Genomic DNA, 18707 nt, shown 5'->3' on the forward strand with positions numbered 1-18707 from the left:
ATCTGACTTCTTGGTACTTACCAAGAAGTACTGGAAGTACTTTCCATTTTTAATCCATTTAAAAAAAAAAAACCAACGGATGTCATTACACATGGTGAATGTCACATGAGTTCACAGGCAGTTCCATTAAAGAGCTTTACACCATGTAAATTCTCAGTTTAGATAAGAGCTATGCCCTAGCGTTCTGCTCTAGCTTTTTATACTAAAAAATTTTAACCTAACAATGAATTGAAGAAGTCACTTGGTTTATTTCAGCAGATGTCTTTCTCTGAACTGATAATGTAACAAAACTATGTAAAATCATATGAACATACATGACCGATTTGGAAGAAACACACCAAAGCAATACACTAAACCTGCTTCTTCCACCATCCTCTTCCCTTATACTAAGCAAAGGAGAGTCTCAATGAGTCACCATTAGCTCGATTCCACAAACATCTCACTATCCCTTATTTGAGCTAGCCTGCTTCAGAATAAATACATAAATATGTATTTCCATGAAAATTACTCTAGTAAAGGACAGTTCCTCTTGTCAAAGGGCAGAAGGAGATGGGTTTAGCAAGCATATTTGTATAATTTAATAAAAAAGTTAATCTAAGTGTCTCCATATTGATAGGTCTTGATTTAAGCTCTAAAATTAAGGAAGCTTCGCATTTGTATGAAACAGCAATGAGCAGCGGGCTATAATTTGTTTTTAGGCAAAATAGCAAGTACACTTTTCCCAGATTGACAACTGTCACATATTTTGACATAGAAGCAGGACAGATGGATCCTATATTACTTTGATTTTAGATACCTAACTACATCAAAATATTACAAAGCAAAACCATTGCATCAACACAGAGGTTTTTATCCCTGAATTGCTGATGAGCAAAATTAAATAAAATCCACCCAGATCTTGTGATTTTTATTCTTTGTTGAGCATGTGTATATAAGTGTCTACGTTACGTTGTTTACACACAAGATTTTGTAACATATATAGAATACATAAAAGCATGTATTTTCACTCAGATCCACTTTACCGCCTATTCTGATTAAGTATTAACTTAAGTTCGTTTTACAACTCAGCTTTGTATTCCTTCTCCGTTTATTCTCCTGCCAAAGCAACCTGACCCTTCTTCCACCTGAACATTAACACACATTATAAGCTTCAGTTCTTCCTCTTTCATCTGGAAATTTTCCTTCCTACTTTGTCAACTTTATATCTCATATTTTCATCAAGTTTCAGTCACGAGACTATAACAGGTCTGAGTGACTACGTTTGAATGTATGTTTACATTCTTCTGTCGTGTTTGATGGAATGGTATTATGAACTCTCAGAAGAAAAAGCAGACCATGTGTACAGTATATCAATAATGTTTGTAATATTTCACATAAAAATGAAATGGAAATTCATAATAATCTGGCAATATTGCCTTTTCTGGTGTAATTTATTAGACTTGTAGCCACCGATTTGAAATTTGTATATATGCTAACAGTTCTGTTCACCCACTCCACTGGCTGAGGTATGATTATATTCTCCCCAAAGAAAGAATGGCCATTAAGCGCAATATGATAATTAATGGAAAGAAGAAGCTCACATTTAGCAATCTAGCGAAATATTAATAGAAGACCAGGTAAGAAATAAATAGCTGCAGTTGTCATACAAAATAATCTAGATTTCATTTGTTATTGAAAAAATTAGAGTACAGTCTACTACAGATGACCTGATGGCCCTCTAGGATTACAGATTAGAGCATGGGCTATTCAGCCCAAAGGTTAGGGTTTGTGTCCAGAACTGGGAAAGGAGCCGAATGTTCATGGCCAGAAATCAGGAACCAGAAAGTCAAACCAAGGGTCAGCAGCCAGAGATAGGAATAAGCATCTGCCCAAGAATCAAGAGCTGAAACTGGAAACCCACAAGAAGAAATTACAACCCCAGGGCACAATGCAGAGGTGGCTCTGAAAATGCACAGTACGACACGGCCAAAAGACGCACTTGGGTTCTGCCTCGGAGACCTGCTTCTGAGTCACTGGCTGACGTGCTCTGGCTAACCCCTTAAAAATGGGTCCAAACTGCAGAGATTTACTACTACAGCGTATTTTATCCCAGATAAAAAGCTTAAAAACCTCTTGGCGTAAGAGAGGTTCATAGTCACATGCATTACACGTATCTACAAGAATATCCAAATGAGCAGTAACACAAGAGCCAATAGAAGACTATCTTGCTGCATCAAGATGATTGCAGCCAGAGAAAAATTTTCGATGAAAAGTATGGCAAATAAGCCAGCCTTCTACCCTTCCAAATTGTCTGAGAGAGATGGAAAATCTTTTCTCAGTATCATGCCTGTTAGGTAGATTAATAGAAGGCTACCATTTCTGCTGCTGCTGACCCAGCAAGTTCCAGAGGCATCACATCTACATTCCACTTTTAAATTGTGTGCTAACATGCAACTTGTAAATCTGTTAAAAGCAGGAATAAATTAAAACAAACAGATCGAAGTTGCACTAGTATGAATCTAGAGTTTTGATAAGCCTTCGACCATCCTAAGGCTTTTTCTTAGTATCACTGCAGAGAGAAGTGCCAAATGGTCAGACTGGACTTCCACTTGTAATTTTGTGTGCATGAAGCAGCAGTGGAGGAAGGTTGTATGCAATAGGACCTGGTGTGAAAAATACAGATCAAAAGATAAAGAATAAATCCCAGCCCCTTGGATTTTCCCAGTTAAGTTTCCTTTACCTTGGATTGATATTTTCATCCTGCCAAGTTAGAGGCCTGTACTCTGCTGGACTACTAGCACACAAGAGAGGGCGCATCTCCATTCTTGCGCAGTTTGTGCAAGGACTAGGAGAAATGAAGGCCTTGCATGCTCAGGGACACAGTAACTCCCATGAGTCCTTACGAGTGCAGTTGTCCCAAGGAAAGAAGCAGATTCTTTGTGGAACAAAATTGATGGTGAATATAAAAGCAGTTTGAAAAGGAAACGCGTCTCTGGTGTCTTGGACTAGACCAGGTTCAGAGGAAAGAGTCACTGCTTCATCTGTTTTCTAGATTCACATGTTTAAAGTATGGAAGTGAACTGACTACAGAAGAAAAAGTAAATCTAAGGCAAGTAAAGAAGGAATTAGCTGTGACTGGAGTTGGAAGGGTTTCTGTGCAGGAGAACAGGTGACAGTACAGACTGAAGGATGGCTTTTTTGAGGGCTGACATAGTGACCAGCATGAAGGACTACTGCCTTGGTGAACAGATGGGGCTGAGGGATGCAATAGTCAATCACTGCCAGGAGCAAGCAGCCCAGCAGCAGGGCATACAGGGCTGGCCTGAACCCTTTAGTGCACCATCATAGAATCACAGAAGAGTTTGGGTTGGAAGGGACCTTTAAAGGTCATCTAGTCCAACGACCCCTGCAATGAGCAGGGACATCTTCAACTAGATCAGGTTGCTCAGAGCCCCATTCAACCTGACCTTGAATATTTCCAGGGATGGGGCATCTGCCACCTCTCTGGGCAAACGTTTCACCACCCTCATTGTAAAAAATAGTTTTATAGCTAGTCTAATTCTTCCCTCTTTTACTTTAAAGCTGTTACCCATTGTCCTATTGTAACAGACCCTGCTAAGAAGTTTGTCCCCATCTTTTCTGTAGGCCCCCTTTAAGTACTGGAAAGCTGCTATAAGGTCTTCCTGGAGCCTTCTCTTCTCCAGGCTGAACAACCCCAACTCTCTCAGCCTGTCCCCATAGGAGAGCTGTTCCATCCTTCTGACCGTTTTTGTGGCCCTCCTCTGGACCCACTCCAACAGGTCCATGTCTTTCCTGTGCTGAGGACTCCAGAGCTGGACACAGTACTCCAGGTGGGGTTTCATAAAAGCGGTGTAGGGGGGCAGAATCACCTCCCTCAACCTGCTGGCCACGTTTCTTTTGATGCAGCCCAGGATGCGGTTGGCTTTCTGGACTGTAAGCATACATTGTTGACTCATGTCCAGTTTTTTATCCACCAGTACCCCTAAGTTCTCCTCAGGGCTGCTCCCAATCCGTTCATCCCCCAGCCTGTATTGATACTGGGGATTACCTCGACCCAGCTGCCAGACCCTGCACTTAGCCTTCTTGAACCTCATGAGGTTCACATGGGCCCACTTCTCAAGCTTGTCCAGGTCCCTCTGGATGGCGTGCTGTCCCTCAGACATGTTAACTGCACCACTCAGCTTGGTATCGACCGCAAACTTGCTGAGTGTGCACTCGATCCCACTGTTTATTTCACTGATGAAGATATTAAACAGTACTGGTCCCAGTACAGTCATAGGCCCTCCTTCAAATTCCTTCCTGTCCTGGTTCCTCAGGACTGGTGCTTCACATCCCTTTAAACAGCACTTCTGCTTTGTGCATGGCTGTGGGTCAAGACTTCTTGTCTGCACTACATTAGCACGAGAGTTTGGAGAGTTTGTGTTGGTGAGATACACAGGCATGGTTTGGTGTACATGTGAGGGAACCGTGATGGACACTTGTTACCATCTGTACTGGTTGGGCATGCAGTTCTTGTTGAAAGTGGCAGCAATGAGGTACCTCTCTATGAGAAGAAAGGTGGAGTGGGCCATGAACTTCTCTCTACCCACACGCACAGATCTGCTCAAGCAAGTTTTGGAGCCACTGCCTCAGTGCTGTGCATCAATGTACTACTGGAGTGTTCTCCACTACAGCAGTACAGCCCCTTATCTTAACAGTTCTCATTAAACTCTTCTAAATGGTTAAATCCAGCTAGATATATATAATAACTTAGGCATATAAGAACTTAAATATGCAAATATTGTGCAATGGGTCAGACCACCAACATCTTTCTTAGAAAAAATTGTGTTGAGGATTTTGCTATGACCTCACCCTATTTTTCTACATAAAAGAAAAATATTGTCTGACTTCCTTCATAGCATATTCTACATCTTATTGACAAATCACTTATGACACTAATTTATTAGCATAAAAATATTACTACACTCAAGACAGCCTGCTTTGATTTACTACATCAGGGTTTTTCATATGCCAAGGTCCTATCATCTCTGCTTGATCATTAAAAGTCCCTTGGCTTTATTTTTTTTTTTTTTTTTTTGCGCGACAAAAGAGTTTTGCCCTGTTGCCTTGGCTGAAATCCTGAGTATCTGAATGGCTTTGCAGCTCAAAAGAGCATTCACTGACCTGATGCTTAAGAAATACAGGATGGGTTTTTCAGAACCTGCTGCTTTACGTGAGCTCCTTGCCACAAAAGTCAATGGCAAAGTAGGGAAAAAATAGGGGTACTGTAAACACAGAAAAGTGAAATCTAATGACAATTAGAGACAAGGTGCTTAAACTGCAACATTGTTTTTATCCTCCTTATGTGAATGCTACCTTTATTACATGCAAAGGGAAGGAATGAAAGTAAATATACATATCCTTTTTGCATACAGGTAGTGTTTCGGGGGTTGATATCCGCTTAGTTTTGTGAAAACATCAGCACCCCTTTCTAGAAGCTGCACCCTCTGACTGTACCCAGAGGCACCTGCTGAATTCCACAGAAGACAGAGATATGAAGAAACATAGGAATTAAACTCTTTTTGCCGACATCATTTTATTATAAGAAGATGCTAATTTAATAAGTAGCTGGTCCAGGATTTTTCCTCTTTCCCAAAGATGTACCCTTCCCTCCCCACCAGTTTCGTTTCAACTACGGCAATCATGCACAACCAGTGAGTGACTACTGGTACTAGTCAAAGGAAGCGAGCCCTGCATCACTAATATTCCAGACTACAAAAGTCCATTCAGAAAACACATTAAAGACAGAAGACTAAGACTAAAATTAAAACTTACACTCTATCCTTCACATAAATTGATTTGGTATTTTGAAAAAGAAATCAAAGTCTCATTGACCTAAAGCTTGTGGCTCAGATGAAATCCATGAAAAATCAATTGGCTTATATTTAATTCAAGGACCTTTTTCTGGAAAAAGAAAAAGAAATATATCTTAACACGTAACTGAAGATAACCAATTTTTTCATCTTGTCTCCACTTCTTCGGTCAATAATAACTGAAACCAAATATGCCAAAACAATTTCACTGTTATTTAAAAATGAGCTATCTAAATGGGATATGAGTAAAAAAATCAGACACATTTTTAAATCTTTCATACATTCTCAGAGATTTTTGTATACATCTTTCAACAAATGATATTTTAGCTGTAGCAGTAAATTTGAACACCTGTTGTTTGCGTAATGTGTACCTAACAGTCTCTCAGCCAGACCAGATCATGCTATAATATATTTCCAAAGAGCATGTTCTTATTTTGTCTGAAAAACAAACAACTCATCTGCTTACAAGGAAGCAAGTTTGCTTGTGAACACAGGAAATAAAAGCCTGGTGATGTTATATATTCAGCATAAAAAATAGTTTGGAAATATGAATAAATATGTCAGAATACTATATAGATCTAAGTTCAATTCATGTAAATAAGCAAAAGCTAATTAGTGATCATTCAAATTGCGTTACAGAACATACCCTACACATGCAGGCACACCCCTTAAAAGCTGTGAGGAGTACTCTCGCTCCTTTTTGATCTTCATACCGCCCACCAGGATGGCTGATAACGTACTGAAATGCCCCAGTGTTTTCCCTTCCCTCTCCCATCTCCAACAGGTATGAAAGCACGGTATATACCCAGCTGCATCGAACTCTCATTCTGAAGCAAAATCTTTAATGGGAACTTTGTACACGTATATATCAAAAAGTCAGCACATCTCATTGTCACATACGCCGCGCATTAGAAAGCTTATTCTGTCCTAGGATTGCTGAGATACTTGGCAAGACAGACGGCCAGTCTCTCTGGCTCCCTGATGGCGTCTGCGTTGCTGCAGATTTGTCATGTAATTCATTGGACTGAACTTAGCACATAAATTTTCAGTTATGACTAAAAAGTTAGAAAACGCTCTGCAGATGGAAACTGCGTGTCGGTACTGATAGTCAAGCAGGGAGCACTTTGGGGAGGCAAGGGCAGGAACAAAGGATCAATCCCAGAGTGCGCGAGTGACTTACAGAAAGGAAGAATAAGCTAAAAGAAACACTGGCAAGAAATAAATTCTGGGTTAACCCTTAAATATCCTTCTACTTTTGTTAATTTTCCATCAAAATATCATTCAATATTTAAGTCACTCCCACCCGAGATGGCAATTTCTTGAGATCCAAATAACCAAATTCTTCTACCACAATCTAAATTCTGAATCTAAAACCAGCATCTCCACAATAAACTGCAGAGCTCCATCCTTAATTAAGGCAAACCAGAGCCCAGATCCTGACAACAGATGAGATCGTGCAGAGCCTTCCACTTAACACACAAGCAATACAAATCTGTGTTTTCGTTGGAAATCTCGTGTCAGACAGAAAGACCAAAAAGAACAAGATACTTTCATGATAAAGATTTGAACCTTTCACCACTATTATGCCAGAATTAACAAGTTGTAAGCAAGTCTCATGATTTTACTCAGGGTGTTGTTTTTTTTAGAAAAGAAGGCATTTCAATCATTATTTTACATAGAGTAGGCTGTGCTATAGGACTGAAGTGCAAAAGCCTGAGGTTCTTTCCAGTGAAATATTTAACCTGAATGGCAGGAAAAAAAACACTATTATTTCAACAACTCTTATTTCAACAACTATTATTTCAACTATTATTTCAAGTTTGTCAAAGCCCTTACATAGCATATACTGTATACCTATAGCATATATGTATACCTATAAAAATAACTTCATTTTAATTCACTCTTTCCTCCTAATTTTGTAACAAGGTGTCTCCCCTACTCTAAGCAAAGCTGTATTGGTTTCATTATTACCAATGTGTAAAGTGTTGAGCTACCCAGAGATCTCTTCTTCTTTTAACATTTACTCAGTATACATTTTTGTTTTATCTGAGATATGGTTTTTAAAATTAAGTAATTATATTACTAAAAGTCTCAGCGTACAAATAGTTTTACTGCATAAATGTAACATCAAATAATAGATGTCAGTTGGCTTTGCAGAGCATCGTAAGTATCTGTACAAGCACCATCTTACTGATATAATTCAGTCTGTGTTAGGAAGAAGCCAGAGGTGGTGGAGAGTTTGCCTTAACTACACCAGCAGAATAAAGCATTAAAACTTCAGCTGCAGACTCTTGCTCTACCACTTCAGCATGGACAAGACTGAATGCAGTACACATGCAGAAAAGAATATTCCCGAAGTGGAGAAGAAACCCAAAAAATAATCAGAAACAAATTAAAAAAAACCAGCCAAAGGGCATCTGTGACAATCCTATTTTGCACTATTCTTTGTTTTCTTCCAGTATTCCTGCCAAAGGAAATTTCTCTGTGTTTTCTTAAGACATATGAATGTGAATGAGAAGAGGGAAGCTAAATTGAAGAAGGGCTTTCCTGATAGCCTTACCTGAAGAGATGAGAAAACAGGGGCTGTGGAGTGTGTAAACTGAGAAGAAAACAACTCACAGGCACAGATTCTTAGTGGAAAGATACTAGCTCAAGATAAAAAAACCTGCAAGTCATAGCTGCATGAGCACACCCTTTTCCTAGGATTTCTTTTTCAGAGAGGGACAGATAGCAGCAGCACTCTTCTCTTCTATTGGCCTCAGCCCCTTGAATAAAGTGATTTTTACTTACCTGTTAGGCCTCTTGATACTAGGATGCCAGTGCATCTGCAGCCAACTAGTAGCGGCACAGTCCTACTCCAGGGTCTGGTTCTTGGTTCAGGTAGGCAACAGGCAGGATGATTCTCAAACTCTCTGCTGAGAAAGAAAATAAGTAATTTGAAAGAAAAGCAAATAAACCAAGGGAATGAAAGAAAAAGAAAAAGAAAAAAAGCGAAAAGAAAAAGAAAAAAGTGAAAAGAAAAAGAAAAAAAAGAAAAAGAAAAAAAAGAAAAAGAAAAAGAAAAAGAAAAAGAAAAAAAAAGAAAAAGAAAAAGAAAAAGAAAAAAAGAAAAAGAAAAAGAAAAAGAAAAAGAAAAAGAAAAAGAAAAAGAAAAAGAAAAAGAAAAAGAAAAAGAAAAAGAAAAAGAAAAAGAAAAAGAAAAAGAAAAAGAAAAAGAAAAAGAAAAAGAAAAAGAAAAAGAAAAAGCCTTGAGCTGCAAATTATTTCTCTTGTATTTCTAACCAAAGACAGGTGACATGGGCACAGAATACTGTCATAAAAATGGGGGGAGGGGAAGGCAAGAAAGGGAGAGATAAAATCATTCACCCATCTACTTCAGTGGAGCCAACAACCAGAATAGTTACCACCTTGCAAACCTGGTCCAAGTTCCTGCTTTGCTTGATTTGGGCTATGTACCTGAACTTCAGCCTACCACCCTAGCCCATGCAACCTTCCTAATGACAGGGCTATAGGGACTCTTCTCCTTCCTCCCATTATACCCTTCCCTACAAATATTTTACTGATAAAATGTGGTCAATGCCAAGAGAGAATAACGAAAGAAGCCAACAGTAGACTGGCAGGGCCATCTTTCTGGACGAGGCAAGCCAAGGCTCAAATCTGTAGTTACCACCCGGCAGAGCTGTGTCATCTGAAGAACTTCTATCAGTACAGTAAGCAATGTTCCTGTTGTACGCCTGTTAATTTCATCATCTTCTCCTCACCTTCTCTATGTTTTCAGTAATCTACAGAGCTGGGGAGAACAGTGGCACTAGTCAGAGCTTCTTAGGAAACAAAGATTTCAAGGTCAGGTGACGCCAAGAGACGCCAAAGAGGTGACAGACTTGAGTGGAATTTCAGCAGTGGGAGCAACAGAAATTGTTACTCACAGGGATGAGTACGTCAGGGATTTGCCTCAGTGCGGACCAAATTAACTAGTTATGGATGTGTGCTGCCAGTGTTACTGCTTACTACTAGTCTCCGTGATTTGATCTGTTCACTACAGTGGTTGCATGGAGACAGCAAAGAGTAACAGGAAAAACCCTGAATACTCACAAATTTCCACAATCCAGGACAGGAATGGAACAGCACAGGTGCAGTTCCTGTTATTTCTCCTTCACCATGTCCTCCCAGGAAGGGCTCAGCCATCATAACACATTATTTTGGCTCCTTTGACCTTGGCTGCCTTTTTTTTTCTGGACCCCCTGGACCCCCCCCCCCCCTTTTTTTTTGTTTTTGGAACAGTAAGTAGCTCACATGCCCTTCTGAACCATTACAAACCATGGTCTGGAGTGTTCACTGTAGCTCCGTGAGCTCCTGTTTGGTCTCTGTTACCTTCTCAAGTACATTGCTCAGAAGTGGAAGGTTAGACCTAGGGTAATAACCAATGGATGAGACTAAATTGTCAGAGGAAGGCTCCTCTGGTGTTTGATGGACTCATGAATGTTTGCAGGAAGGGAAAAAATTGTTGTATCTAAACACATAAATCTTTTGGTCCAGAACTCATGGCTACCAAAGTCCTTCCTTGAATCCTGTTTTTAATTGTGGCTCTCAATGATTAAATTTACTGAACCAAGAGAAACAAAAGTTGTGATACAAATGGGGCCTCTGATGTCTGAGAAAGTTTTCTGAACATCCACGTTCCTTTCCGTGAAGTGAGATGACAGCAGCCTGCTCGCACCTGTGGCACGCCGTGGGCACTGACCCCTGATGACTTTACCACCTGTGGTTTACCATCCTTTCCTTGAGAAAGGATGTGGCGACAGATAGGAAACTTTTCTCCGTCTGTAATACAGCTACAGCATTGCCCGAAATATAAATTCCTCCAAGGGTGTTTGTACCAGCCTTTGCTCTCAGCCATCAGCCTCTGCTCCCACTCCGGATCCGTGCCTGGGAAGAGCAGCCTTTGATATGACCACAGCTAATCAAAAAAGCTGCACAGGTGGGGTTTGCAGCCCTTCTGAATAAGAAAGTTGGGGTTAGCTTCCTAAAAAGCCTTTGAACGAGGAGAAAAAGGAGGATTTGAAAGCAGGATAGCCAGATGTATTAAGTTCTCTTCACCCCCCATGGTGTGGAACACAGTTATTGTGACACAAAGGAAACACGTGGACTAGCTCCTTTTCTTTTCTTTTTCCTTTTTTTTTTTTTTTTTAAGAGAGTTCAGCTTTATCTCTTTGTATGTGGAGAATTAGTTCTTTTACTTCATTTTTCCACATTTAAATAAATCTCAAAAGGAAGGAGAATGCAACCAGGCACTACTTCCTGCGTGCATCATTTTCCTAGTCTGTTCCTTCTGTGGGGTTCGGTTAGGTTGCTCTATTATACAGCACATTATCTTTAAACAGTTCATCGACTCCTTCCAAAATGTTCCTTCTTTAATGAAACCTGACACATCAGAAAAGAGAACGGGAAGTTTTTTGGGTTGGTTTTGGTTTTTTTTTTGTACTCATAATCTTAAACCAAGTATTGCTTATCCCCAGCGTGTCAGATAGGGCGGCAGACAGAGCCGAGCAAGCCTTCAGACACTGAACTCCGAACTTCGGCCGGACCTTGGCCCGGTCAGCGCTGCCCCAGGAAAGCAGGCAGACTTTGAACCCAGGGCTCTGGGGCTGCTGCGGGGTTGCCAGCAGGGAAACAGCTGCACTTTGCAACACGAACTTTGTACTTAGACACATGCACATTTAATCTCTATAACAGAGCCTTTGTTCCATTACTTATTAACATCTCCTCCTTGAGTAAAGTTCTTTGTCAATGAAGCTTTAAAGCCTGGGGTGGGGGGTTTTCCACCTCCCCCTCCCAAAAGAAACCAAACTGAGCACCACCCAACTTGAAAGGGTTACAGTAACTATTGATAAGTACTAAAAAAAAGTTACGACTTCGTGCACCTTCCTAATACTGTGGATACTTGTTGTGCGCTCTCTTCAGAGAGACTCAGTTGTAATAGCCAGAGCTAATTATGGAAATCAGGCAATATTCTGGGACCTGTCTTTGCAGAGATCACTTCTTGAGATGATACCCACAGCAATTCAGCCTGCAGCAACATTCAACCTTATTTAATAAATCAGATTAAAAAAATGAAATAGTAGAAGAGGGTCAGCCCACTCGCACTAAAAAGCCATACTTTAAGAAAGTGTCATGGGATGTTTTAAAGTTGTACAACTTTTTGCTACAGCTTTTACTCTGGAGCAGTGTCACTGCTTGGCTTCTGTGTATTTCACCATAACGTATGCTAACACGCGCAGCACGGCAAGTTCATAGAGAAGATACTTAAGGCCTAGATGCATTTGCGCAGCATCTGTTCATTAAAATAAAACTTTGAACAGGAACAGAAGCCTACCTAAATAAGGACCAAATGAAACCCTCAAGAGAGGGGCCAAATAAGATGCTTAAATCATTTCTGTGCCAGAAGATATGCATTTACTGTAACAAAAGCTAGTACAAGAGAGGTACTGGAAGGTCCCAGTGATGTCTGTGTTGTCGTAACAATATGGAGTGGCAAAGAAGATTAAGAAAGTAAAGGTTTCCTGAACAATTCTTCATACGCAACTAGAATAAAACAAATACTTGAAGTATATTTGTCTTCAGCTACCACAAGTGTTTATCACAGCCTGTTTGAAAGAAATTATCCACAGACAGAGGCATCACAGTTACGCTCTTCCTGTTTTCCATCACCACCGTCTTTTCAACCTGAATTTCTTTCCATGCCTCTGTGGTTGGCTTTTTTCTCTTCCTATTTTTCTTCTTCCATTAGGCACCTGCACACATGCACCCGACCCAGCTTTCCTTCCTTTTCATTAACAGAATGATACAAAAAAGGAAATTTTCAGCTACTCTAGAAAGACAGGAGGGAAAAGAATAAACCAATTCAAGACATTTCAGACCGCACCCCTGTGTGAAGCCAGGCTGGCAGGACTCAGAAGCGATCAGGTGAGGGTGGTCAGCTCTTGAGCTGCCTTGTAAAAAGCCCATGACTTCTCTTATTTAGATCTATTTGCTTACCCACCACCTTCATTGCGCTGCTTTGAAAGCACCATCATTTGTCTAATCCTAGAGTTCCACTTGCATTCTTTGCAGAGAGCAGACTGACAGAAAACGACAGAATTACTTTTCTTGTGTCACTACTGTTTTGGGTAACAGTACCGCTAGCCCTCCACTGACTGCAGGAATGTTACACCTTATTATTTTCCTTTCTATATGCAGAAAGCCGTATTTTCTCCTCCTTGAGGTGGCCTCCATTCACATTATGCGTGCCTTATCACTTCACCCCTGGAACACGGCCCTCCCGTCACACGGGTCTACCATGATGATCATAAGATTTAGCTGTTGCTAAGAATAGACGCGATCATTTGGAATAGATCCTACTTTATTTCTGGGTAGGGTTTCTGAAGGGTGTTAGACAATAAAACCTTTAGGTTGGATTCTGGATAACTCCCGCCTGCTCTTTCCATCAGTTCGTGAAGGGCGTCAGACCTTCTCTCCGTGAGGGCAGGCAGAGCTCTGCCATGAGATTAGCTAGGGACAGTCGCAGACAGGAATGCAAATGAAGCCAAGCAAGCCATAACGTCTCTGTGAACAAAGCAGGCAAGCCTCTGGGAAATTACAGTCCTTTAATTAAAATAAATAAATAAAAACAAATAAACTTGGAAAGAGTGCAGAGAAGAGCAACAAGAATGATTTAGGTCTGGGGAAAAAAAAAAAAAAAAGGCTCCTTCCAATGAGACACTGAACTAAATGCGTTTTGCTTCAAAGAGAAGATTATAATCTTTAAGGGACTAGACAAGGAGAAGATATTTCAGAAGACACTAAATTAGTGGGCAAACATAGAACAGAATCCAATATTTGCAAGTTCAATCTGGAGATAAAAAGCACATTTTAAGTATAATTAGCTTCTGAGATGAATTGTCAAAAGGTGCAGTAAATTCTCCATCACTAAGAAACTATTTTAATTATTGTATGCTTACTTTACACTAGAGCCCAGAAGTCTCAGTCAACACAGGCTCAATAATCTTTAAATTTATCTAGCTTCTAGCACAAGCCACCCCCTCTGTCTGAAAATTGTTCCTGCTGCTAATTCCAAGTTAGATTATTATTTCCTGAGTAATCCAAGGTGGGAGAATCGTGACAAACGGATAATTAGTGCATACAACACCAGGTCACGTAGACATTATTTATATAATACTAACATTCCTCAGTCCAGTGCTTCCAGGGAGGGTGGTGGGGGGAAGAGATTCCCTAATCTCTAATTCAGGCTAGAAAACAAAAAAAAAACAAAAACACAAACAAAAACAAAAACACCCAACCAAACAAAAAGGAGTATTGCTTTATATATAAACTTAAAAATATACATTGTTCTGTGTAGCACTGTAGTGTGTTTTATCAGATGCAGAATCCACCACAGAGAGGAAAGGTTTCAGACAGGCACCATCAAGCACTCTACCAATTCACTCCCAGAACACTTCGGTATCGTTCCATACCCTAAAAGAAAAATATAGCTAGCAGAAAATTATTTCTCTTTTTGGTCCTCTAGGAGTTTACATGGATAGCTCCTATTAACACTAATCAGAGTTAAGGGCAGAAATCCCCCACGGACAGCCATCTTGTCTGGGGATATGTCCATAATTAATACGTTCTAAGAGTCTAATTTTGAAACAAAGTAATCAGGCTTAAGATGAGTTATATTAAGACCAATAAACCTCTGACTGCATATTTGCCTATATATATATACTGTATCCAATGTCAGACCAATGTATAGTTTACAGCACAACTTCTGAAAAAACAAGCTATATCTTATCTGTACTTGGAAGTATGAAATACGAATATACAAGAAGGAAAAAAAAACCACGGTGGGGTTTGTTTTCTTTTTTCTTTTTCACTCTTCTTTGTAGCACATCATTATTATAAATTTTAACGCTCATCATCATTGTTCTTTTTCACAAAGTAGTGCCCAGGCTGAGCAAAGCTAACATAATCCTAACACTTCTGATGTTACAAACTAAAATTACCATGCAGCACCATGGGAATATTTGTAATATGAAAGATGGGGAATGGGGACTTTGTGACAAGTACATGGAGGAGAGAAGAGGAAGCTAGATGGCTTCGACATGAGCGGTTTTGCGAGTAAGAGACGTTGTAATGGGACAAGGAATACAAAATAAAATTATGCCGACGGAAGTTGGTTTCAGTATTATTTAGGATTTCTGTCACTGAAAGAGACATTTTCAAGTCTGTGGCTGCTGATGCTCCAGCACAATTGACACCCAAGTCATACATAATGTATTATACAACACACTATATTAACTTAGCTTCAAAGTGTTAATATGTCATGAAACTTAATTCAGATATCAGAGATTATGCAAAGGAGAGAGATGTGGAAACACGCTCTCGTTTGTCAAAGGTGTCAGCCAGATTTCGCTTTGTGTCCCCCAGTCCAGGAGGACATGGCAGCAGCTCTCTAAACTCCTTTCAGAAGGCGAGGGCTGTGTGGCTCTTCACCCCAATATTTTTAGCAAAGAGATCCCATACCAAGCACAAAATGACGCATTCCCAAAAAAAGCAGAAGCCTTCAAATACACAAGGCTAGCCCAGGTTTTGCAGTGCCACAGCTGCACATACATTTTATACTATAGATGTGAAAATTGTATAAAATAAACAAAGAAGAATTTATCATTTTCTTTATCTACAATAAACTGAAGTCCTAGCTTTAGTGCCGTATGGGTAAAGCATCCAGCTGTACTCCCTGAATGCCCCTGGGAAGATGGCAGCAATGGAGATGAACTGTTTTCTTGGTCAACAGCTGGGAATAAAGATAGCAAACCATTAGCTCAGTTGGGAATGGAGTTGCATGGAGACTCATCTGCTACCTCTGTCAGCTGGGAACGGAGCCTGTGACAAGCCACAGGACTTAAAATGGAGGTGGAGACCTTCTCCCATTTCCACACACACTGTTTTTGCGAGTCTCTCACTAACTGCTCTCTCCCTGAGAACTTCCAGACTTCTTCACACAAGCTGCTACAAAAGGAGACCACAAATAACATCTGCCAAAACTGCATTGCAAGCAGGAGAGGGAAAGCATCCATAGGAAGCTTTTGCTTGTGATAGGAAGTTTTCCAAATCCCCAGTGGAGGCACTTCAGCTGAGGGAAGAGGAGTGTAGTCCACTGTCTAAGCCTAAGAGTGAAGTTTAGCTCCTGACTCTGACCTATCATTCTTGCATGACCTTGGGCCCTGATACTTTTTAAAAGAGGTTTGAAGAGATAAGTCTAATTGTCTCTGTAAGTCACTTCATGTGTAGAAAAGGGAAAATAGGAGAGAATTTTCTACCAATAAAGATGATAATATTAAGGACTGAAATATTAAGATACTGAAGAGACAAATTAAATATTTAATGTGGAGTGTCCACTAGCATTCATTTTCTTTTTATGTGTTTAACTTCAGGTAACACAGCCAAGGCTTTTAAAGCATGTAATTAGAAAATATATTTATGCAAAAAAAAAAGGTTTTATTCAGAAATTCTATAGGATTCCCATGATTTGAAGCAGGAATTCAGAACAAATCAAATATGGTTAGATAAGAGTCTTTTTCTTTGTGAGGAAAAATCCACATATTTTAAATTAATACTCAACTCTCTCAATAGCCACACACACACACACACACACACAAAACCACAAACACAGAAAAACCACCCTAACTCTTGAAATTTTGAGGAGTCTACTTTCGGTTAATGAACTGTGGGACTTAAGCCCTTATGAATATCTAGGCTATGGGGTTTTTTACTTGTTTGTACTACACTGAGAGGAAAAAGGGATACTTCCATCATTCAGACTTAATAAACACACTCACAAGAATAGACTCAATTTAGACTAGCTAGGCAATCCAGTGGACTTAGAGACAAAGAAAAACAATCTGAGACAACAGAGGAATGGAGGATTCCCTGGAAGAAAAACCAGCTAACAGGCTCATCACAGCCTGTACACTAGCTGAGGCAGAACGTGTCCCTCAGTGGCCAGTTTGGGGAAGGTGGGAAGGAACGAAATAAAACAAAAAGATGCTGTCTGCAGGAGACGGCTTGCAGGGGAAAGCCATATGCAGGAGAAAGTCCCCACACGTAGCGGAGAAACCTTGCTATTATTTAAGAATACTGAGAAGTACCAAGGAGTTTTATTCTGTATCCTATCGTAATCTACTAAAAATGTTCTTTCTCTAAGATCAGCATCCAATGACACCAATCCCCCGAAAAAGAATTTCTTTGAACATACACCCAAGAAAACACCATTCAAGGTGTCTGACACACACTTTGGGAGCCTGTTAAGCCATCCTGTTACAAATACACACCACCAACACAGAGTTAAACATTTTAAAAAACATTATAAAACAGCACACCACATCACCAGACCATACTTAACAGTTGGCTTCTCCCTCAGCTACTTTAGGGGCCATCCAGCTCCGGCCTGTGCTCACCGACTTATGTCTGTCCCATTCCTTGGTGGCAGGAGCTCCAGGTTCTCCGCATCTCCCCTTGGCCAAGTCAGATTGTCCTGATGTCTCTTAGGTGCTCCTCACAAGGGGTCACTTCCTACTTTCTCCTCTAATGGCAATCTCATTCCGGAGCGCCTGCCAAATATGGCTGTGAAGGCTTAGTTTTCCCGTCCCCTGTTTTCTACAATTAAACTTAGGGTATAATAGAAGACTGAGGATATATAATTAAGGCTTAGGTTGTAATATAAGGGACGCTCTTTTGTTTAAATTCTCTGCCCTACTGTGGCTGTTTTAAATTTGTATTTCTATCATTCTCTAATTAGTATCTGTCTTCTGTCTTTAGGCTGGCTTTTCCTGTTTATAAGACTGTGGTAAAACATCATAAATCATTTAACCTAGAAAAAGTGATCGTACTAACAGTTTACAAAAGCTACAATTATCAGGTTGCTCTCAATATTACCTAGAGAATAAAGACGACGATAATTCTAACAGAAAATGGATATCAGAAAGGGGTTAGTTAGATGATTTAAATTCTTATTCTGAGACAGACAGTATAACTTCTGGGGACTTCCTCACAGTAAATAAAACGATCTCTGTGAGGCTAATTAGTTCAGGTGTGGCGGCAGGCTGATGAGTCGAGAAGGTGGTTCACTGGAGTCAGTTCAGGTATTCACCCACTACCAAACAATATGAACATATTTTCCCCATCTCTCATGCTCTTAACCTTGTTTCAGCAAGCACCCTAGCACGCAGGAAAAGCAAAAGCATGGGAGCCAAGACAGCAGGCTCACCAGGACCAAGGGCAAGCCAATATAGAAAATACAGAAGAGTGTGGTAATAAGGAACACATAGGAGTCATTTCCCTCCAATTCCTCTAGCCCGTCCATTTTCCCACATCCCTCCCTTCATTCCTCTGTGACAGCTCTTCGCGTTGTACAGTCTCTGTCCTGGTTTACTCTATCAAGTGCTTGGATTACAGCTGCCTGTCAACATGTTGCTGCGTGGTTGCACACCAAGCACAAACCTAGGGAGAACCTAAGTCTGTTTCCCCAACATCAGAAATAGCGAAAGGAAGCAAAGTCCCAAAACAAGTCAGCCATCAACTTTACAACAGGGCACCGCAAAACACTAATTCCTTCTTCACCCTTTGTTTCAGTCTGATAATGCTATCATACTTAGTACAGTCTTCAAAGAAGTAAAAAGAATTACTGTCAAACACACACAAACTTTTTCCATCTAAAAAGCACACATTTTCAAATTCTGTCCTCTTGTGCAACAAAGAAATTGTGTGAAGCTAAGTACATGCTAAACGGGCTTTCGATTCCAAATAACCCAAACATAGAAT

General features: G+C 40.2%; 1 protein-coding gene across 6 annotated transcripts in view; it reads right to left on the reverse strand.

The window, feature by feature from the left end:
* Positions 1-18707, reverse strand: part of NRIP1 (nuclear receptor interacting protein 1) — a 174637-nt gene that overhangs the window by 121039 nt on the left and 34891 nt on the right. For all 6 annotated transcript variants that reach the window (XM_074599701.1, XM_074599655.1, XM_074599647.1 and 3 more), the window contains exon 2: positions 8643-8767. The gene's annotated coding sequence lies outside the window, so the exon portion shown is untranslated. The remainder of the gene's footprint in view (positions 1-8642; positions 8768-18707) is intronic.

The sequence above is a fragment of the Larus michahellis genome, chromosome 1, assembly GCF_964199755.1.
Source record: "Larus michahellis chromosome 1, bLarMic1.1, whole genome shotgun sequence".
NCBI classification, from domain to species: domain Eukaryota; kingdom Metazoa; phylum Chordata; class Aves; order Charadriiformes; family Laridae; genus Larus; species Larus michahellis.